Here is a 23,284-nt window from a genome sequence, read left to right on the forward strand (position 1 = left end):
ATTAATTCTTTGCAAGCTGAGCCCTTTCACTGAAGCAGTTCAATTGTTTTTGCTTCTTTGTTTGTTTTACTAATCGTGCGGTTTCTTTAGCAATCAGTCATCATCATTCCCCACAATTTTGATGAAAAGGCCAGAGAGTGGATTAATGGCAAAGGGAAGATTTGAATTTCATAGGGAAGAGATGTTGACTTTTCTGCATACTGACTGGCTTTTTATGATGCAAAACACTGCAGCTTGGATTAAAGCTGCATGTCTGATCGATGTTTTGTAAGGTGCAGTTTTAATTTTTTAACTGTATATAAGAAACCAAAGTATCTATGACCTGCAGTTTTCTGTCCATGTTGAAAAACGATACCTATATTATAGATATTCTCAGGGATGTGCTGAAGGCACCTCCCTTGGACTTGAGTCCAGACCTGAGTCTCTGTCCCCTTTGACCTGACTCGTACACAGGTCATAATGGGTGGTCATCGGGACTTGTCTTGAGCCCTTTACTGACTCGCGACTTGAGTCATGAATCTTTTTGATACATGTGTCACACAGTAAGAGAGCGAGCATGGGAATGTGAACGAAATCAGCCAGGCATCCTGTTTTCAGTCACTCTAGGAACTACCTCCCCCTGCCTCCTTCTCCTCCCTCCTTGGGCTTTTGAAAGCCACTTTTCCTTTGGCCAACCAACCCCCTCCCTCATTCAGAGAAAAAATATCAGATGACCCATCCTTCATTCAATGGATCATTCATTCCTTCAGGGATAGACAAGAGAGGCCACTCCCTGCTTCCTCCCCTGTGAACTGACAGGACCCACATTCCTTCTCCCCCCCCAACTTGTGCTCGACCAGCTACCCAAAACAAAAACCTTAAACCTTCCTCCACCTCTTACCCCCCCAGCTCTGCATGCTGGCTGGAACTAACCTACCTTACTGCTTGCAGCAGTCAATGCTGACCTCCAGATCGCCGCGCGAGGTCTTTCACGTGATGCTGAAACCACAAAGAAGTAAACGATCGGACACAGACAGACTTGATTCTGCACTTATGGGGACTCGTTTCCAAGTCAGTGGCCCCAAACTCAAGTTAAGTCCCGAGTCATAGAGATACGTGACTCGAGTCACACACGAGTCACGTAAACGTGTGTTTTAGCGACTCGGACTCGAGTTCCCATCCCTGATAATAATAATATATTAAGAAATGCCTTGACTGAAAAAAATTGAATAATTAATCCACTGAGTATTTAGTCTCTTCTACTTCTCTCTCTCTCTCTCTCTCTCTCTCTCTCTCTCTCTCTCATCCTGCTTTCTCGGTTAGGGCTCTCTTTAACCCATTTTTGCCCTGCCCACAGGTGTATGCATTTGGTTGCCTATATGCAGTGTTGGGCAGAAATGGCTGAAACTTGAGTGATTTGTTACATTGTGGTATAGCTTTTCTCCATGCTCTTCTTTCATACCTCTCCTCTCCCCCCCCCCAATCTGCATCTTTGTACCTCTGCAAGGTGACCCGGTACCATGGAGGACAGAGTGCATATACCCTTAACCATTGTATAGAAGAAGAAATTCTGGCAGGAGCAGCTCAACATGGAAGTGTTTAGAAAGCTAAAATGCCCTCTTGTGTACAAGTAATAGGTGCTCTATCTGTTGTATCTGGTCACTCTGTACCTCTCTGCCTTCAAGAACTTAAAAAAAGGCCCCAGCAATTTTGCAGCTGGTAAGAGTTTAAAAAGAAGAGGCTGTGTCCTCTGTTCCTCTGTCGTTTTGTGGTAGCTGGCATTTCAGAAACTGATTGCTGATAACAACACAGATGTAGTAATAGGGTACGTTCTGAGGATACCAGCCTGGAAGCGGGGGGGGGGGGGATGTCTTGACTTGAATGGTTCATACATGGAGGTGGCCCCTCCTGAGATGAGACATTGAGTGAGCATCTGATGAACTTTCCCTTTAACAAGGAGAGGTGCTTAGGTTTTGAAGCCTTACGCGGGGCATTTTCTTTCAGAGGCATCAGAGCGTCCTTGGGCTGGCTGCTGGAAGGCTTGGCACGGATTGCAGACTTCCGTCTCCCAGTCTTGCCGAGAGACTAGTTATCCAGGCCGTGTTCCTCTGAAGATGATATGTCCTCAGTTAAGCAAAAACATTCTCAGCATGTGGCATGACACCAGAGAGGGGGGAGAGAGTTAGGGAGCTGCTGGTGGTGTCAGATTCAAAACCTACCCAGGCCAGTTTGTGAGGCTCTGACCCAATGTTCCATCTCTCTCTCTCTCTCTCTTCCTGTTGGTTTGCAACGTTTAAGGTTTTGTGTTTTTTTTTAAACTAAAATAAAGCACATTTGATTTATATAGTTTGGAATACAGCAAAACCAAACTATTGTGAAGGTCCGTGGAGCAGGTGTCCTCGGGCTTTGGCGTGGCCGTATCAATACAGTTCCCAAACGTATTCAGATGCGTGGAGGATCTTGTTTCAGTGGAACACTGGTGGTTGTGTTGTATGTGGCCTTGTGGAATTTACTTTCCGAAATGCTCATGTGATATCCTTCCTTCTGCTCATACAGAACAAAATGTAGAGCATTTCAAACTCTATCACCCATAGCAGGGCTGTACAACTGTACTATGCCCTGTTCCCTGGGCACATATTTATTGGAGAGGTAGGACCAGACTAGATGTGATACGTGTTGCACGTTTAGCACAGCAGCGCCTCCATTAGCGCAGGGAATATGTTCCCGGAAAATTGTGCCCTATTTGAAATGGCACTGTAGGAGACGGTTTTCAATGAGGCAGGACACTGGTGCTGACTGGGGGCAACCACAGCACCCCACTGATTTGATAATGGGGGGGGGAGAAGGAAATCTATATAGGGAACTAAGTAAAATATGCTTGTAGCAAGTTATGGGGTATGGACAATTCACTTGGAAGGATATGCAAGACAGCGCCTTGAAAAACACCTCACAGAAGGTTTCTAGTGGCCTCTTGAATATTAATTTTTTTGTGTTAACACAGGTTGTTCTAAAATTTGCAGGTGGCAAGCTCTGTCTTAGTTGGGGCACCCCCCCTCCATTCTCCCAGAGTGAGAATTCACTTCATAGGAGGACTGTATTTGTATTTCATAAAAAAAAAAACAATGCCTCCGACACATCCTCAGCATCACCTGGCAGGACAAAGTTCCAAACAACACAGTCCTGGAACGAGTTGGAATCCCTAGTATGTATGCACTGCTGAAACAGAGACGCCTGCGTTGGCTCGGTCATGTTGTGAGAATGGATGATGGCCGGATCCCAAAGGATCTCCTCTATGGAGAACTCATGCAAGGAAAGCGCCCTACAGGTAGACCACAGCTGCGATACAAGGACATCTGCAAGAGGGATCTGAAGGCCTTAGGAGTGAACCTCAACAGGTGGGAAACCCTGGCCTCTGAGCGGTCCGCTTGGAGGCAGGCTGTGCAGCATGGCCTTTCCCAGTTTGAAGAGACACTTGGCCAACAGTCTGAGGCAAAGAGGCAAAGAAGGAAGGCCCATAGCCAGGGAGACGGACCAGGGACAGACTGCACTTGCTCCCGGCGTGGAAGGGATTGTCACTCCCGAATCGGCCTTTTCAGACACACTAGACGCTGTTCCAGATCCACCATTCAGAGCGCGATACCAGAGTCTTTCGAGACTGAAGCTTACCTACTACTACATAAAAACAATATATAGAGGGCTAGTCTATGGGTGTTTGCTCAGAAGTCCCACTTGTTTAATAGGACATCTCCCAGGTCAGTTTGCATAGCATTGTTACTTTAATGAAATATGAGCCACATTCTCTCTCTCTCTCTCTCTCTCTCTCTCTCTCTCTGGTAGTCCTTGGGAATGATAACATTAACATGTGCCCCTAGGAAAATTGCTCAGTTTGCCTTCTACGGAGCCTGGTGCTTCTTCTCTGCTCAAGTCCTTTGGAAAAGCTTCAAATGCAGTCCCTGAGTGTTTCTGCTGATGATGTCACCACTCCTGCTGTAGACAAAATCCGAGTGCTGCATTCCCCCCTCCTCCTGGCTGCACCCTTGGATATTAGGATATTGCCTGAAAAGATTGCATCTGAACTGCCTTTCTCCGTTCCGTTGGCAAAGCCAACTGGCTGAGGTCCTTGACTTTCCATCTTAAGCCATTGAATTTCCTTGACTTTCCATCTTAAGCCATTGAATTGTTTTGCTGACCACTTAAATGCAAATTCCACTTTGCTTGTAAGAGGTTGCTGGGCTTTTCATGTAGCCGTTGATCTGGAATCTTTCATGATGTTCTGTAAACATAAGGTAATCTGTGTTTGGGCTAGGGCTGCATCAGATGGATTTGGGAGTAATATATTTCACCAAAGAATCTGCTGGGTAATTGAAGAAGTAGCTCTAATGGCTGGTCTGGAGTCTCCTTCATGAGTTATGGTACCGTACTGCATAAATGCATACAAAAAGTAGGAACAAAGATGTACATAAGTAGGTAATAAGTCCCATGGCACTTTTGGCTTAGGTATACTTCTGTGTTAATTGCCTCTTCTGTGGAGAGTTTGCTTATGTGTCTTATAACTTGAGAACACAACTGTGTTTTACTTTTCTCCTGCACTTCCTGTTTCCATATTTCCCTCTCAGTTGAATGAACCTATGAAGACTATTTAAGAATATGGTTGTACTTCAGAAAATGTCACTGTGTAGCAACTGCTTGGCATGTAGATGGCCCAGGTTCAACCCTGGCAGCATCTGCAGATAGGACTGGAACAGAACCTCTGTCTGAAACCCTGCAGAACTACTGCCAGTCAGTGTTGACATTGCTGACCAATGGTCTGACCAATGGTCTGACTCAGCAGAAAGCAGCTTCCTGTGTTCCTGTCCCAGGTCTTGTGAAGCGACTTCTGGGGTCTTTTGAGTAGTTCCACCTGCATGTTGGTAATCCCACATTCAGAATATCCTGTGATAGCCTTCCCCCCTCCCGCTTCGTTTACCATTAACTTAGTGATGGCTAAACTGTGCGCAGTAACTTCATCATTTGTTATTTCAGTCTTTCTCATTGTGAACTTTCAGCTGGTATGCGGACCTGAAACTCCAGTGGTGAAACTGGTGCAATTGCTTCATCCCAGTATCCCAGCGACAAATGGAAATGACAGGATACCAGCAGGTCACTGCTCTGGTCTGTATGAGCGTGTGGTATGTCTGCCCTGTCTGTATGAGCTGTATCAGCATGTGGTCGGTCTGTGGAACTCCTTGCCACAGGATGTGGTGACGGCATCTGGCCTGGACGCCTTTAAAAGGGGATTGGACAAGTTTCTGGAGGAAAAATCCATTACAGGGTACAAGCCATGATGTGTATGCGCAACCTCCTGATTGTAGAAATGGGCTATGTCAGAATGCCAGATGCAAGGGAGGGCACCAGGATGAGGTCTCTTGTTATCTGGTGTGCTCCCTGGGGCAATTTGGTGGGCCGCTGTGAGATACAGGAAGCTGGACTAGATGGGCCTTTGGCCTGATCCAGTGGGGCTGTTCTTATGTTCTTAACTACAATTCCCAGGAGGCCTTGCAGGTCTTCTTGTTATCTGGTGTGCTCCCTGGCATTTGGTGGGCTGCTGTGAGATACAGGAAGCTGGACTAGATGGGCCTATAGCCTGATCCAGTGGGGCTGTTCTTATGTTCTGTACTCCTGCAGACATTTTTTTTAATCAAGCAGTGCTGGCTTCTAGAGATAGGTAACAGTATTTTACCATCGAGTGCAATTTCACTGGATAAGTGGCTCAGGTCACAGAATTCTTGTGTTTAAAATGGGATGTTGCTCATTAAAACGAGACAGTTCACATCACATGCAGATAGCATTGGAAATGATTAGATACAGACAATCTGCTGAATGTCCAGTACAGTAAATAGGCAGTTAATGGGTAGCCAGAAGCAAGTGCTAGTTCAGCTATAGCATAATTCTATACATGTCTACTCAGAAGTTAGCGCCGTTATGTTCAATGGGACATCCTCCCATGTAAGTATATAGGATTGCTACAAAGCAACTATTGCCCTTATTTTGATATTACCCAGAGGTTAAGAGTTAGTTATCCAAGCAGGGCTGATGTAAGCATCCCTGCTATTTAAAATGGCATCCAGATTAAAATCAGGAGACCTTTCACCAGCTTGAAGAACTTTAGGTGGGAGTGCCTGAATCACTGTCATTTTTCTTGGAACATCTAAATAATCAATGTAGTAGTAGTAGTAAATCTTTATTACGGTCATAAGACCAGCCACTAATCAATGTAATATTGTCCCCATAGCTGCTTGACCAACCAACTGTGTGTGAGAGAGAGAGAGAGAGAGAGAGAGAGAGAAATGAATCCATCTGTGGCTGTTGAGTGACTGCCATGCTAAAAATCTGCTGAACTTCCTATCAGAACTTACTAGTTGTCTCAGTCTGCCACCTGATCACCTTTATCATCATACCCTTGCTTTCTAAAGCTGCCTGCTAATGGGCCCCACCTTTGTCCACATCCTTGTGTGGGGTCCCCTGATCCACAGCAGTAGGGTACAGAGAGTTTCATAAGAACATAAGAAGAGCCCTTATGTTGGATCAGGCCAAAGAACTTCTAGTCCAGCTTCCTGGATCTCACAGTGGCTCACCAGGTCGTATATTGCATGTTGAGAGGGGTGTTCCTCTGGAATCCAGCGACATGATTCAACTCAACACCACAAACAAAGCCTTGCCTAGTCCAGCTTCCTGTTTCCCACAGTGTCAGATGAAGGCAGACACCTCTCCTGCTGTTGGTCCTCTGCAGCAGGTATACACAAGTCCACTGTTGCCTTACCTGAAGGCAGCATGTAGCTATCTATTGACAGACCATATAGAACTTTGTTCAATCCTTCTTTAAAGACATCCAAGCCAGTGACCATCAGTACATCTTGTGGCAATGAGTCCCACAGACCAATTACTGTATCTGTGGAATGATACAGAATATCTTTTTGTCTGTCCCAAATCTCCCATCAATTGGAGCCAGCGCTTCCTGGTGTGAGGAGCTGGGAAAGGTGAGCAACTTTTGAAGCAGCATTCCGGCAATGGTGGCTGTTAATGTATAACATTAATTCTTTTGTCATTTTCGTTGGGTCCAACTGTTGCTTCCCTGTGTTGCCCAAGGGAACGGTGATTCAGTATTCTGGTGCTTTTCTAAGTTTCTCTGAGTAATAATTCAGCAGGTTCTCCTGTTGGTTATTAAAGCAAGCTCTTGCTCATCCCACACACATTTTGTAGGCCAGCTGCTTTCCTCCTAATTGTGTTGGTTTCCAAATGGTTAAAAAAGGTTTTTTTTTGTTTTGTTTTGTTTAAAGAGGGATTCTTTTCAGTCTTTTTTTGGAGATCCCTCTGTCCCCCTCCCTCTCTCCCTCCTCCATCACTCACATTCATTCATGGGTCTTTTTGTCTTCCTTTTAGAAGGGAAGGGGAAAAAAATGATAGAGGCTTGGCTGACTGGCAGGCACCCAGCTCTTTGGGGGGAATAATATAACCGTTCATTCAGCATCTTACACCGGTGTTAAACACAGAACTTCCCAGAAGGTCACATGCTCTTTAGCACCCAGCTCCAAGCAACCAGCAGAAAAAAAAGCACCCATTCTTGACTGGCAAAATGCAGCCACCCATCTCGAATTTCATTCCCCACGACTTGATTTTTTTTAATGCATTCCTGTGCTACCATTCCTGTGTTTCCAAATGCAAATTCTGACACCCCCCCCCGTATCAATATAAACCATACTAGAAAAGACAATCTCAACTGTCCCCTTCCTCTCTCTTCTCGTCTCCCTCCTCCTCGCTTCTTTATTTATTTGGCTAATGCAACCCCCCACCTCCTTCTAAAGGCTGTTTTTGGTTTGAGATGCAAAAATAAACCCTTGTTTGACCAACTGCACTGTTGTCCTTTGTAAGCAAATATTAGGCTGCAAAATGCAAGGGAAAGAGTCTTTAATGAGGCAGGCTCAGGACCAAGGAGCACTAAGCCCAGAGCAAGGGTGCGCACATTTGTCCTTGGAAGCCACAGTGATCTCACTTTGCCAAGCTTGTCTGGAAGGAGATGAGAGGTTGATATGATAGCTGCCAGCTTCTTGGCTTTGCAGTAGTTCATACACTCGATGCTTGCATACAGAGAAAAATCTACCAAGCGCCACAAGCATGGTCGGGGCAGTCCAAGTCACTTTTATCACATTATTCTTGCTGCTGCCCTGAGTGGTGAGAAGTCCCAGGGTTGAGAATTAGCCTTCCCCTGGGAAGAGATGCTTGTGACTTAGTGGTGTATTTGTAATTGTAATGGTCCTTTGCGAACAAGTTGGGCATTGGATGGAATTAGGAAACAGGCCAAAGCAACATCAAGTTGCATCTGTAACCCTTAATCAGGTAGGAATTCCTTAACCTCCCCCCCCCAGGTGCTTCGGGTCCTAGCCTACTCTCTCCTGGTTTCCCCACTCTAATCTGTTGGCTTCTCATGAAGATGACATCCAGTCTCTGTCTCACCCAGGAACTGCCAGCCTGTTGTTAGTTTAACACACTGACTGCACAAATGGGTGTGATGGCAGGTCACCTAATATGTAATCTTAATTTTCCCCTTAACTCTTCCCCTTAGGTAGAGGTTAAAGGGGGGTCTCAGCCATATTTTCCAGTGGAGGCTCTCATTCAGGAACATCTCCTTGATCTCATGCAAGCCATTTTGCCATTAAAAAATAACACACAGGGAAGAGGGTTTTGGGATCAGAACTGTGATGGGGACAAAATACTAAAGGGTCTTTTCTCTCTGCCATAGATTCAGGTCATTGCACCCCCCCTCCATGGTATGCTGTGTACTAAACCAGAGGTCTCCAAACTGCAGTCTGGGGGCCAAATCCAGCCTGCCACAAGGTTTTTATCAAGCCTGCAGCAATTTGTTTTTTTGTTTTTTCCGGAGCATTTGCTAACATTTAATATTTTTACGGATTACATATCATTTCTCAGTTCAAGCACTGCATTGTTTCTTTGTAATTGTCACGTATCTCTTTTGCTCTGAATCATATCATGCTGATTACAAAAAAAGAAAACTGAGTAAAACTTAATTCGTTCATTTAAATTTCATTCATTTATTTATAAAACTTTTCTTTGGCCAGCGAAAATGTGGAAAATATACCATATGGGCCTCCCACTGAAAAGTTCAGCGACCCCTGTACTAAACAAAGCCAAAACACAGAAGCAGCATTTATTTGTTTAGGATCATGTCTAAGTTTGACCCTTTGTTTTTATTTTTAATTCAAAAGCACAAAAGTGATACACAAGTAAAAAGAACATAAGAACCAGTCCCACTGGATCAGGCCATAGGCCCATCTAGTCCAGCTTCCTGTATCTCATAGTGGCCCACCAAATGCCCCAGGGAGCACGCCAGATCACAAGAGACCTCATCCTGGTACCCTCCCTTGCTCTGGCATTCTGACATAGCCCATTTCTAAAATCAGGAGGTTGCACCTACACATCATGGCTTGTACCCCGTAATGGATTTTTCCTCCAGAAACTTGTCCAATCCCCTTTTAAAGGCGTCCAGGCTAGACGCCAGCACCACATCCTGTGGCAAGGAGTTCCACAGACCAACCACACACTGAGTAAAGAAATATTTTCTTTTGTCTGTCCTAACCCGTCCAGCACTCAATTTGAGTGGATGTCCCCTGGTTCTGGTGTTATGTGAGAGTGTAAAGAGCATCTCCCTATCCACTCTGTCCATCCCCTGCATAATTTTGTATGTCTCATATTTAATATATATAGATATATAGATATATTTCAACATGGTATGTTCCTTTGCATTCTGCATGAGAATACACATTGAATGATATATAGCATGATGGTATTATTCAAAAATACCAGGATTTAAAAAATTTCGGCCAGTAGTGGTGTCACCCCTTCTCCTGTGCATCACCCAGTGCGGCCCACACTTTCCTAGCAACACCACTGGCCAATCATACATATATGTAAAGCTGAAAAGTTGATATCATGCCAGTGTATATAATTTTGGGAACGAACCAAGTAAAATCCAATGAGAAGTAATTAAATAAGGGTGTCTATAAAGGTCCTGTATTGATAAAGGCTGCAATCCTGTATGCACTTACCCAGGAGTAAGTCCTATTTGCATTCCATGGGACTTACTTCTGAGTAGGCATGCATAAGTTTGTACTGTAAAACTCCTATTAATTAATTTTACTCTGTTTCTGCTAATAATATAATACATTCAGGTTGTGAATGAGAGCAAATTCTATATACTTTTGTCTCTCTTTTGGTAATGGTTGACTACTGTACCAGGTGCCCCTTCTTTTTCTGCCAGCATTCCATGGCAAATGCTCTTCAATCCATGCATGGGGCAGGGAGCAGATCTTTTTGTCTCTCTCTCTCTCTCTCCCCCCCCCCCCATTCTGTCTGGCTGTCTACCTGTGTCCAATAGTCTAGTAGACTTCTAGCTGAAGAACTGGGTGTTTTAAACAGAAGCACCAGTAGGTGGGTCTCCTAGGGTAGGGGGAGAGGTAATTTAGCTGGGTGCCCCTTTGCTGGCCTTGGAAGGTCTGCTTAAGCAGGCTCCAAGCTGGCTGAGTGGGAAGGTATCACTGAGGAAAAAACGTGTAGGCAGCTTTCCAGAGGTCAGCCAGCGAACCCTCTGCATCCCTGAAATGTTTGAATGGGTTTCAGGGTTAGGGCCTGGGCACCAGGAGAGAGACAGCTGTTAATATATGGTAAAGCAGGTGGGTGAGCCTGTCCCTTTACCCTCAGCCAGAAGGATGGGGGCCGTTTTATTCTTTAGAGTGCTGAGTTCTCTCCAAGTTCAAGCAAGTCATGCATTTGTCCTTTAAACAAGGCAGGTACCAGCGCCAGGTTCTTCCTTCCCCTCTACCAGTGCCCTGTGGCAGTTTCTGAATTCGGTGCTGCCTTTAAAAAGTTATTTGAAAGCAGTTCAATGTGGGTATCCCCTACAAGGAGGCCACCCCCTTCCCATAAATCACTGATATGCAGTTGGGATATCTTGCTACAGGGGTTACATGTGAGTCTAGTGCCCTAGGGGGAAACCTTGTTTAATCATCTGGATCAGGGGTGTTCAAAGTTTTTGGCAGGAGGGCCACATCAGCTCTCTGACACTGTGTCAGGGGCCGGGGGAAAAAAAGAATTAATTTACATTTAAAATTTGAATAAATTTACATAAGTTTTACATAAATGAATATATTAAAGATGAAGTTATATGAATGAATGAAAGTCTTGCGATAGCTCAAGGCCTATAAAAGGCCTTGAACAAAGCAAGGCCAGCCTTTCCTTTGCTGCCTCTACTGCATCACAGACGTGAAACAGCAAGCAGTGGAGGGAGCCCTCATCCCGCAGCTCACGTGAGAGGTCAAACAGTCACCCTCACGCTGAGATCAGTTGCGTAGGGCCAGAGTGGGCTCCAACAAATCTCCAGAGGGCCAGAGGCTTATTGGAGTCTGGGGGCTCCCTGAGGGCTGCATTGAGAGGCCTTGAGGGCCACATGTGGCCCCAGGGCCGGGGTTTGGGCACCCCTGATCTGGATCAGTGGTTCTCAAACCTTTTAGCATCAGAATCTACTTTTTAGAAAAATTATTTGTTGGGACCCCACTGGAAGTGATGTCATGGCTGAAAGAGACATCATCAAACAGGAAACTTTATAACATCTCCATATAACAAAACCCATTCAGATTAATTGAGGCTGCAATCCTTACCACACTTACGTAAGAGTAAGCCCCATTGAACAAAATAGGACTTACTTCTGAGTAGACCTGGTTAGGATTGTTTTCTAAGTAAATTAAAAGTTTACAGTAAGTATAAGTTAAAAAATTTATTTAAAATATAAAAGTACCCTCTTAACCATCCCCCACAGCTGCAGTTCTCTTTTTTAAAAAATGCTCCCCAAATCCCAACGGCTGCAATACCATCCTGACTGACCCAGGAGTAATCCCCATTAACTATCACTGTTAAAAGCATATACATAATAGCCTGTTAAAAGTACAGACCTGTAACATTTCCCCAAACGCAGTCACATACTATGGTAGTATTAAGTTAATCGATTAAAAATAAAATACGCATTGAAATGAATGGGGACCCACCTGACATTGGCTCCCGACCCTCCTAGTGGGTCCACAGTTTGATAAACACTGACCTGGATGTCTCTTTCGAGAGACGAACAGAGGAGGAGTGGGAAGATTTGATCATATCCAGAGGTCAGAGAAGATGAAACAGGGTATTAAGGAACTAAGTTGTTGGCATACTTCAATCTTGGAAGACTATGGTGTCACGCTCTGAATGGTGGTTCTGGAACAGAGTGTCCTCTCCAGTGCGCGAAGCCTGGGTAAAGCAGGTATGGAGGATAGGCTGTTACCCATGCAGCAAATCCCCCCTCTCCACGACGCTGAAATGGTCCAATGGAAAGGCAGAGGCCAATACGGTTGGTTCTACTAAGGAACTACTCATGGACTATAAGAGATAAAGGCAGATGTACCAGGGCGCCCCCCCCTGCAGCTGTCATTCAGCAGTATACTGCCACTGGCCCTGGAGGTAGCGCACTGCCATCAAGACTAGTAGCCATTGCTAGACTTGTCCTCCATGACTTTGCGCGTTCCCTTTTGAAGCCATTTGAGTGAGTGGCCATCACCACATCTGTGGCAAGGAATTCCACAGACTGATTACTCTGGAGAGAAGGCTGAGATCATTTATCAGCCCCGGACATCCATTTTGTTGAGTTCTGAAACAGAGTGGGCTGCATCTCCTGGCCACATGAATTGGACCTGCCCTGTTGCTCTCGGTACCATATAAACACGCAGCACAGTAATTGTTCAGTGGTGGAATTTACCATTCCTGCTACCGTTGTACGCTGTGCTGCAGTGAATGCTTGCATTACTGACTTATTACGTATATTTAGAGTAAACTTACGAGCTGCACAGTCCTGGAACGTGCTGGAATCCCCGGCATGTATGCACTGCTGAAACAGAGACGCCTGCGTTGGCTCGGTCATGTTGTGAGAATGGATGATGGCCGGATCCCAAAGGATCTCCTCTATGGAGAACTCGTGCAAGGAAAGCGCCCTACAGGTAGACCACAGCTGCGATACAAGGACATCTGCAAGAGGGATCTGAAGGCCTTAGGAGTGGACCTCAACAAGTGGGAAACCCTGGCCTCTGAGCGGCCCGCTTGGAGGCAGGCTGTGCAGCATGGCCTTTCCCAGTTTGAAGAGACACTTGGCCAACAGTCTGAGGCCAAGAGGCCAAGAAGGAAGGCCCATAGCCAGGGAGACTGACCAGGGGCAGACTGCACTTGCTCCCAGTGTGGAAGGGATTGTCACTCCCGAATCGGCCTTCTCAGCCACACTAGACGCTGTGCCAGAACCACCATCGAGAGCGTGATACCGTGGTCTTCCGAGACTGAAGGTTGCCAACAGGACGAGCTGCCCCAGGCACCACCTGTTGTACTGGTCTGGGCTATGGAAAAATGTACCCTACAATTGCTTGTGCAACCTGGAGAAACATCAGAGGGGGCTTGTGTACAATGTGGCTGAGCTTGGCCTCTGAAGGAGCCACCGCCCTTATTTACTTAAGAGAGAACTTTTGTGGCTCCTGATGAAACATTTTAGTGGAATAGGGGCCTTCAACAGCTTTCGGCATCCTAAATAATCTATTCATCCAGTCCCTGTGCAGACGTGGTTTATGGATACTCTGATGATGGGGGGGGCGGGGAAAATGCAACGTAGAGCACACTGGTAACCCCCACCATATGCTTATGCATTCTTGAAGCCCTGCCCCCAGAAGTTTAGGATACTTCCAATTCTCTTTATAAGCAAATTTGCAACATTTCTCTCTATATCTGCAAATTTACCTATCCACGAGCAGCATAATTGAGAGGAAGAGTCACCTATACATTATACAACTGACAGGGGAGGGGGTTGCGTTAACCATGTCCAGTCAATTACTCCTTGTTTTTTTTACAAAGGTCTCTGGATTGGGTCAACTTGCCTCACCAAACCTGCATTGGTACTGGCCCATGGAGAATTGTTGGGCACATTTGTGTTTTCCTCCAGACTTGCTCCACCATCTTGGGCACCATCTCGGGGACTCCAGGTGAATCTCCACAACCCTGGTGACGATGAAAGTTCTCTGGAAGGCTATCTGAGGGCTACTCTGGGGCTGGGGCAAGCCCAGAGAAGGTGCCAAGAGACAGGTGGTGCAGGAGGATGGGTAAAACATTCCCCCTTCCCCATTGCTGAACTTTGGGGCCTTGTTGTTGAGCCAGCAACCTTCAGCGAGTCTAGGAGAAACTCCCATCGTCACAGCCTTCAACACTTTGAGAGATACCCAGCATAGAGGAGGAAGCATCGGATGTTGGAAATATTGACGAGCCCTTGTTACAGTCCCATAGACTTCAAGTGAAGGTTCAGGCTCATGAAGTCCATAGATTGTATGGTGAAGAGGGTCCCCTGGAGAAAAACCGCATTTTCCCCATAGGCTCAATTATTCAGTATCAGCTAATTCAGTATCCACTAGGTTTTCCAGGAACCTTTCTTTCTTATTTCTTTACTCAGCGTGTGGTTGGTCTGTGGAACTCCTTGCCACAGGATGGGGTGATGGCATCTGGCCCAGACACCTTTAAAAGGGGATTGGACAAGTTTCTGGAGGAAAAATCCATTACGGGTTACAAGCCATGATGTGTATGTGCAACCTCCTGATTTTAGAAATGGGCTGTGTCAGAATGCCAGATGCAAGAGAGGGCACCAGGATGAGGTCTCTTGTTGTCTGGTGTGCTCCCTGGGGCATTTGGTGGCCGCTGTGAGATACAGGAAGCTGGACTAGATGGGCCTGTGGCCTGATCCAGTGGGGCTGTTCTTATGTTCTTAACCTAAACCTAGCGGAAAATGAGAACTGACTGTATGTCACTGAATGTGCGGGGACCAGGTTTTGCGAGTGTATCAGCATGGAAGGAGGGCTTTTTTGCGTGCCTCCTTATCCATGCATTTAGTTGACACCTATAATATATGCACAGAGCTGCTTGTTTGTTTGAAAGGGCATAATGGAATAGGAACCATCCTTAATTGCACCCCACAGAAATTAATGACAGCTGCTGTTCCTTCCAGTGGGAATGTAAACTGTGCATACAGAATTGAGCAGCCTATGGTTTCAGGTCCCGAATGTCAGTAGTGCTGCTTTGAGGCTTGATGCTCCTCTAGCCTTGATGTGGATATTGTTTTTTTAAATGATGGCTAACTTGGCTACCACGGCTGTTGCCCTCATCAATAGCCAAGCTTCCCCATGGCTTGATCTTGGGAAAGCACCTGGATTAGGAGAGGCGGCTATGGTGTTTGCTTAAACGCTGTACCAGGAGAGGGAGCCTGTGACCCAGCTGTGCCTCTGCTTCTCAGTCCTTTTTAACAAGCATTCAGGAAAAGCCTTGTCTATTTAAAACGGCGGAGCCTGGCGCATCTGAAATAACTGAGGGCTGTTAGGTTGCTAATGTCTGTCACCTTGGAGGGGAGTCCATTTTACAGCTGCCTGCTGTTGCATTTTCACCGAGAGCTTAATCGGGAGGCTAGGTAGTGGCATCCCCTTTTCTGGCTGAGGTTGACAAAGGGGCGATGAGCAGGAAGCATGGAATGTTTGTCGTTGCAGCGCATCACAATGTACATTGAGGTGCCTTTATGTGCATAGGAATCTGCCAGCATCACCTTTCTCCTGGGCCTCTGAGACTTTTTCCCCAAGAGCTTGCGAAGATCTGAAATAAACCTGGCTCCAGCATCTCTTTTAACTCCACTAGCTTGAAAATGGGTTCATTGCTGTGACACAGTTTTGTCATTCGAATCGCTATGCGTAACGCTTAATATTTGTATAGCGTATTCCGATTGTGCAAAGTGCTTTGCAGTTATTATTCTTGATGTTGCCCTTACAATGACTCAGTAAGGTACGTAAGTACATACACGGCCTCCTACGTTATCCATGGGGGTTCCATTCCAGAGACCTCCACAGATAAGGAAACCTGTGGATAATGAAATCCATGGTTTTGGAGATCCTGTAATCCTCCGGAGGCTAGGAGAGTTCTGTTCCCCTTGCCTCTGGAGGATGTTCTCAGGGTTGGGGAGGCTTGGAATGCCTTCTAAGGCATCACCTGGGACGCCTTAGAAGGTCACTTCTGATTTTACACGAAAACGGAAAGTGACATTTTAAAGCCTTAAAAAGCCTTTGGAGAGCCAGAGAAGCCCTCGTGTTGCATTCTGGGGCGAGGCTGGAAGGAGCAAGGAGCCTTTGCGCAAACTCAGAAGTGGGTCTTTCAGCCCTAAAAATAGCTGTGGTGGCTTGGAAATTATGTAGTTTTGTTGCTAACTTTTAGGAACCCCATTTTTCATGCCTTTTTTGTTTTAAAGGCATTTAAGCTTGTACCCCGGTATGCACAGATTCCTGTATCCACAGGGGGTTCTACTCTGTAACCCCACGGATACCATATTATCCCCATATTGCAGATGAGGAAGACTGAGGCTACCGGGGAGTGACTTGCTTCAGGCCCCACCTAAAGAGGTCTTGACAAAGGCAACCTGCAGAGTGAGGAAGCCCTGATTTGTAGCTAAGCCATTGTACTACACCACCTCCCGATATTGGAAGGCTGCTGTGCATTCTGAAAAGAGCAGTGAAAGCAATCAAAGATGGGGATTGGCTAAGCAGGAGAGAGATGAATTGTGCCTTCAGTTTACCTCCTGCTAGCAGAGAAGCCTCTGCTAAATTCCATTTAAAGAAAAATATTTTCCAGGGCAGCATGTAAGCAGCCCTGCAAGTGATTTCACCTCCTCTCCTGCAGCTCTGCTCTCCACCTTGACTCCATCTAAGCATGTGTGACGTGTGTTGCCATCATATAAGTTTTAAGTGGTGGTATTTGTTATCTTCCACCCAATATCCTTGCTGATGGTTCTGCGAACGGTGTTTGTTTCACATTGCTAGGAGGCGACAACCATTGTTCTTAATTTTTCCATACAATCCGCCTACTTCCGTACAATCCGGCTCGTCCTCTTAGGTAATCAGAGAAGGCCTTTTTACAAGTGCCGCCGCCTGAGGTACATGGAGCGGCAGCAAGAAATAGGGCCATCTCAGTAGTGGCACCAACATTGTGGAACTCCCTTCCCCTTGTCTTGAGAATGTCTCCCTCTCTTGAGACTTTTCGGCGAGGCCTGAAGACCTTTTTGTTTAAACAAGCCTTCTGAGTTCATGGCCTTTTAAAACATCTTTTCTATATCTTTTACTATTTTTACGGGCCTGATTCCTCTATGATTTGCTGAGTTTTTCTCTTTTTATCTGACTTTTTATTCTTACTGTTTTTATGGGTATCTGTTAATGTGTTTTAATATGTTTTTATTTGCGGTTAACTTATGTTTTTAATCTGTTTTTAATATGTTGTAAGCCGCCCTGGGTCCCTTTCGGGGAGAAGGGTGGGATATAAATAAAGTTTATTATTATTATTATTATTATTATTATTATTATTATTATTATTATTATTATTATTATTATTATTATTATTTTCCTGAGCTTGTCCATTTTAGCATAGCTAGCGTTGCTCAAAAGCCCATTTTGGCTGGCACTGAAATCCTCCCCCCCCCTCAATTTCAGGGTTCTTCCTGAGAAGAAACACCTGAGAATTTTCAAGGGAGATCAAACAAGTTTCAGAAAGATAAGGAAAGCAACTGGGGGAGGGGACTGGACTGGGGACATCCCTGGACTTGGGACATTTCTGGTTCAAATGGCACCTCTGCCAGAAATTTCCTGGGTGGGCTTAAGCAAGACATCATCTAGCCCAGGGGTGCTCAAACTTTCAACTTTAGGGATGCCGGACCTTTAACAAGTGTATAGAAGAGAGAATTTCAGCAGGTGCAGCTTGTCATCTGTGGGATGACAAGTTGCACCTGCTGAAATTCTCTCTTTTATGCACTTGTTAAAGGTCCGGCATCCCTAAAGTTGAAAGTTTGAGCACCCCTGATCTAGCCTCACCCCGTCATACATGAATGGTGCGTGTATTCTTGAACACACACACACTCCAGAATGTGGGTAACAACCATGGCCTATCGCCTCTTCTCTGCCCCAGCCCCACTGTCAGTGACCCCTCACTGCAAGGCACCTGTTGCGAGTGAAAGGATGGCAAGGGTGGGGCACGCCCCCCCCAGCCCTTGGGTTGTGGAATGCACTCCCCACCGAGGTTCGTAAAGGGTTTTCTCATCAGCGATCTAAAGCCGCCTGTCTTCCTCAGGCTTTTGAGAGACTTCACTGGCCCCTGTGGAGCTGGTGAGCACCGGCGGTGGAATGTCTGGCTCCTGTGATCTTAGAGTGGTTCAGCTGTTGCTTATGGAATGTTACAGTATGCCTCATATTTTTGCTACGTTCTTATCTTTTAGTGTAAGCCGTCTCAAATCTCTGGGTACTGGGAAATATAAAGTTCAGGGCATCTTTCAGCTGAGGATGGGGTGGCAGGTTGACCGTAGCATGGGACACGACACTGGGATGGGACCCGACCTGTTTCCAGAACAAAACACTCTTCTCTCCAGTCCCCTTAGAGCACACTTGAATGCATGGCTGCTCAGAATGTTTTACGGGGCTGGGGCACCTTCCTTACGAGGAAAGGCTACGGCGTTTGGGCCTCTTCAGCCTAGAAAAGAGACGCTTGAGGGGGGATATGATTGAGACATACAAAATTATGCAGGGGATGGACAGAGTGGATAGGGAGATGCTCTTTACACTCTCACATAACACCAGAACCAGGGGACGTCCACTCAAATTGAGTGTTGGGAGAGTTAGAACAGACAAGAGAAAATATTTCTTTACTCAGCGTGTGGTTGGTCTGTGGAACTCCTTGCCACAGGATGTGGTGACGGCATCTGGCCTGGACGCCTTTAAAAGGGGATTGGACAAGTTTCTGCAGGAAAAATCCATTATGGAGTACAAGCCATGATGTGTGTGCGCAACTTCCTGATTTTAGAAATGGGCTATGTCAGAAGGCCAGATGCAAGGGAGGGCAACAGGATGAGGTCTCTTGTTATCTGGTGTGCTCCCTGGGCATTTGGTTGTCCGCTGTGAGATACAGGAAGCTAGACTAGATGGGCCTATGGCCTGATCCAGTGGGGCTGTTCTTATGTTCTTATGTTCTTATGTTCTTATGTTATGTTCAGAAATCAGCCCCACTGGGCTCAACCTTGGACTCAAGTTTCGATTGCAGTGAACCAGACCACGTTGCCACTCATAAGTTCATAAGGACAGCCAGGATGGTTGTAGTGGTTCGGGAGCTAGGCTTAGTCATGGAAGACCAGGTTCAAATCCCCACTATGCCATGAAGCTTCCTGTGTGACCTTGGGCTAGTCACTTCCTCTCAGTGTCGCATACCTCACAGAGTTGATGTGAGCTCAGAAGGAGGCAAGGAACCATGTAAACCTCTCTGAGCTCCTTGGAGAAAAGGTGATATAAAAATATAAATAAATAAATAGTGGTATGTGTTACAGACATTGCCTGAAACAATGCAAAATTCAGTTTGATGTCATAATCACCATAGCTGCTTATTTATTCAAAGTTTGGTTGGCCTCCTTCAGTCTCGAAAGACTATGGTATAAGCCTACAGCACCCGGTATTCCCAGGCGGTCTCCCATCCAAGTACTAACCAGGCCTGACCCTGCTTAGCTTCCGAGATCAGACGAGATCGGGCATGGAAAGACTATGGTATAAGCCCACAGCACCCGGTATTCCCAGGCAGTCTCCCATCCAAGTACTAACCAGGCCTGACCCTGCTTAGCTTCCGCGATCAGATGAGATCGGGCATGGAAAGACTATGGTATAAGCCTACAGCACCCAGTATTCCCAGGCGGTCTCCCATCCAAGTACTAACTAGTCCTGACCCTGCTTAGCTTCCGAGATCAGAAGAGATCAGGCATGTGCAGGGTAAAAGTGCCTCAGATAAATTCACTGCAGCATGCAATAAATTGCTGCTGTCTCCCAGTCTACATATACGAGATGCATAAGATCTGCCTATACGGCCCTTGGTCTGTATATGGCCCTTGGTCCATCTAACTTAGCATTGTCTATGTAGCCTGGCAGTAGCTCTGCAGGGTTCCAGACAGGAAGTGTTCCTAACCCCATACCTTGAGATGTTGGGAATTGAACCTGGGACCTGCATGCAGACTAGCCAGTCTCTCATTGAGTAATGGTTATCTCTTTAAATTAAAACATGAGGCAGAAGGAGATTTGGAGGAAGGGGTGCAGCTGGATAAGACTGAAAGGAAGTGAAAAGTTACAGCAAAACCTATAGAATTAAAAAAAGAAAAGAAAACATTTTCAGGACTCAGAATATTATCAAGGAAGACCTGGGAGAGGCAAGTGATGACTTGTCAAAGAAGACGGAGAGGAGACCTTCTGTGTGTTTGAAGGGGAAAGCTGTCCATGCTTTCCATAAACAACACAGACAAAAAACATAGCACCAGGAAGTGAAGGTTTACAGTTTGGTGAGTTGGAGATAAGGGACTAGAAGCGCAATCCTATCAGGGTACTCAGCTGGCGCAAGTCCCTTGTGCGGCCTGGAAGGCTCGCAAACATGCCGTAAAGCACATTTGCACCTACTCTTGAGTCAGCTGGGCTGGCTCAAGGACGCATGCCTGGTCAGCAGAAAGATGGAGCAGAGCTCACTCTTCTTGTGAGAAGACTGAGGTCACCTGTGGTTCTCACCCCCTCCCCAACAGAACCCTGGGGTTTTTTCCTATTCACACTTTCCAGGGAGTAAGCCCCTTTGAACGCTGTGTGACTTACTTCTGAGTTAACATGCTCCTGCTCTTTGAATCTTGATAAATTGTTTGCTTACATGTATGCTGGTTGAGCAGATGTGTGTACTGTACACAGAATACACTAATATATATTGAATCTCCACCCTTTGTGGGTTTCCTGTAACCTTTAGGAGGGTTCTGTGCACTCCAGAACGACCAGCTGTGAACAAAGAGGCCAGCTGTTGCTTGTTTGCTGTTAAATGCTTCCTGCTTTCTTCAACCAACAGTGTCCAGAAAGGTGTTGGTGCTTTCCCAGCTTTGTGTAGATCAAAATTGGGAATTACAGCAGAGTTCTTGCACAAAATGTTGCAGAATGTACACCTTCCTCTGTGAGTATATTCCACTGGACTCAACGGGGCTTACTTTCAGAGTCATCTTGCCCTGGATAACATTGGAAAACTGCAGACTCTGGGCTGTGAGATCCATCAAACAGGTCTCTGTCTTGCTCTCTGTTTCAAATCTCCATCCTGTTTCTCCCCCCCCACACACACACACTTTTTGATTCCATGGTGTATGATGGTAGGGTGGGCATGGAGTAAGAAGAGGAAAGTATGTGTGTGTGTGGGGGGGGGGGTCCACACCAAGTATAATGCCATTTAGTGAACCAATCAAATGCTTTGGTGGGCTGGATGAGGTTCACGGCATCCAGTGTGCCTGCTCTGAGTCCGGATTGTCTCTCCTTTTAACACTTAGCTGCCTGGGATGTAAAGCAAGTGGGCTGTTTTGCCACCTTTCATTCTCTTTTTAAAAAAAGTTTCCTAATTTCGCAAAGCTCTGGAGTTCCCCAAGTACCCACAAACCTCTGTTCTTTGTGGGTGGTCCTGTTTTGGCTACACTCCTATCAGGGTGAGGAATTTTAAAAATAATAATTATTAAATGCATCATCCAAATGATTAAACGCATCATCATCTGGTTGGGGCAATTTTTAATCTTCAAGTGCCAGCTGCATCGGGGCAAAACTGGTGCGAGACAATGGTGCAGAAGCAGAGGGCACGTAAGGCTTTAATTTGCCATACTTCCTTGGTGACAATTACCCCTCCCAACTGCTTATGGTCCTGAAGCCTTCATGGCAGCAAATGACCATGTTGGAGGTTATGGTAGCCTGGGCAGATGCCGTTTTCACTGGGAAAATTGAAACTTTAAATATAACAACATAAGAACATAAGAACAGCCCCACTGGATCAGGCCATAGGCCCATCTAGTCCAGCTTCCTGTATCTCACAGCGGCCCACCAAATGCCCCAGGGAGCACACCAGATAACAAGAGACCTCATTCTGGTGCCCTCCCTTGCATCTGGCATTCTGACATATGGCCTCTACTTATGTGCCTTAGAGCCCAATCCTGACCCATGCTGCAACATGAAGGCCGGCTGATCTGCCCCGCATCCAGAGCGGGATTGGGGCCAGTTGCGGCTCAACCAGAGGCATGGGGAATCCCATCCCCTTACCCCAGGTAAAACTGCAGCAACCCCAATGGAGCTACTTGGATCTGCACCACCTCAAGAGGTGGCACAAATCTGAAAAGCCTGGAGCTGCTCTGGGCCGCCCAGGACCAGGGTTACTCACTGCCCACCCATGGGCTCACCTGCCACCCGTCCTCCCCCTGCTCCAAAACACCCCCTTCTCATCCTCCCCACTCCCCTCCCCCCCAGACCCCAAGCTGGCCTGGCTGAGATGGCACAGGCTTAGCTTCGTGCTGACCCTGTGGGGCTTGGGGTGCCATCTGGAGGCCCGCACTCAGATGTGCAACAGCCTCCCTGCTCTCTCAGTGGTGCAAAAGTGCTTTACGGCACTTTCGCAATACTGTTGGGCCGGCACAAGAGACATGCGCTGGCCCAACTTATTTCCTGTTTGCACCCTAAGTTCAGATAGAGACGGGCCCCCTGGAGAAAAATAAGACCCCTTCCAAACAGGATGATAATACATTTAATGTCTCATTGGTTTTGGACCTTAACTTGAATTACAGACAGTACTTAACGGACGTGTTCAGGTTCTGATGTCTGGAGTGGAGAATGGGCCATGTGGGAAAGCAAGGAGAAAATAGTTTGGAAAACTTTACCGTGGAGTCAGGGGTCTTGTGCATGTGCTTTGCCTTTACATATAGAGAGACATTGTATGTGGTTGCTTCTGTCAGCAGGTGTTTGAGCCAGGGAGTTGTAGCATTTCAGCCCTGTTTTTAAATCTGCTATATAAGATGCCTAGCTATAAATAGAGAGAGAGAGAGAGAGAGAGAGAGAGAGAGAGAGAGAGAACGATTGCTGCTATAGGACACCTCTGTGTGCGAGTGCCCTGTATCGCTTTGGACTGTCTTTTATAAATAACTTCATTCAACAAATAAAGGGATAAGTAGACTGTCTGCAGATTAGTCTGTTGTGCTGTTGAATATGAGGGATTGGTGTGTATGTGTGGGGTGACGGGAAGAAGGGGGAGTCACTGGCTGTCATCTCTGGTCTAGGACTAGAAGATGAATCCTCCCTACTTATACACATACCAACAGCAGACT

The 23,284-nt window shown here is 46.3% G+C and overlaps 1 protein-coding gene and 2 pseudogenes across 1 annotated transcript in view; 1 reads left to right on the forward strand and 2 right to left on the reverse strand.

The window, feature by feature from the left end:
- LOC136663868 (ankyrin repeat and fibronectin type-III domain-containing protein 1-like) overlaps positions 1–23,284 on the forward strand; it is a 473,183-nt gene that overhangs the window by 211,128 nt on the left and 238,771 nt on the right. The gene's annotated exons all lie outside the window — the stretch shown is intronic.
- On the reverse strand, positions 19,582–19,696 carry LOC136634014 (5S ribosomal RNA; annotated as a pseudogene).
- LOC136633896 (5S ribosomal RNA) lies at positions 19,806–19,924 on the reverse strand (annotated as a pseudogene).

This window comes from Tiliqua scincoides, chromosome 13 (genome assembly GCF_035046505.1).
Source record: "Tiliqua scincoides isolate rTilSci1 chromosome 13, rTilSci1.hap2, whole genome shotgun sequence".
Lineage (NCBI taxonomy): Eukaryota > Metazoa > Chordata > Lepidosauria > Squamata > Scincidae > Tiliqua > Tiliqua scincoides.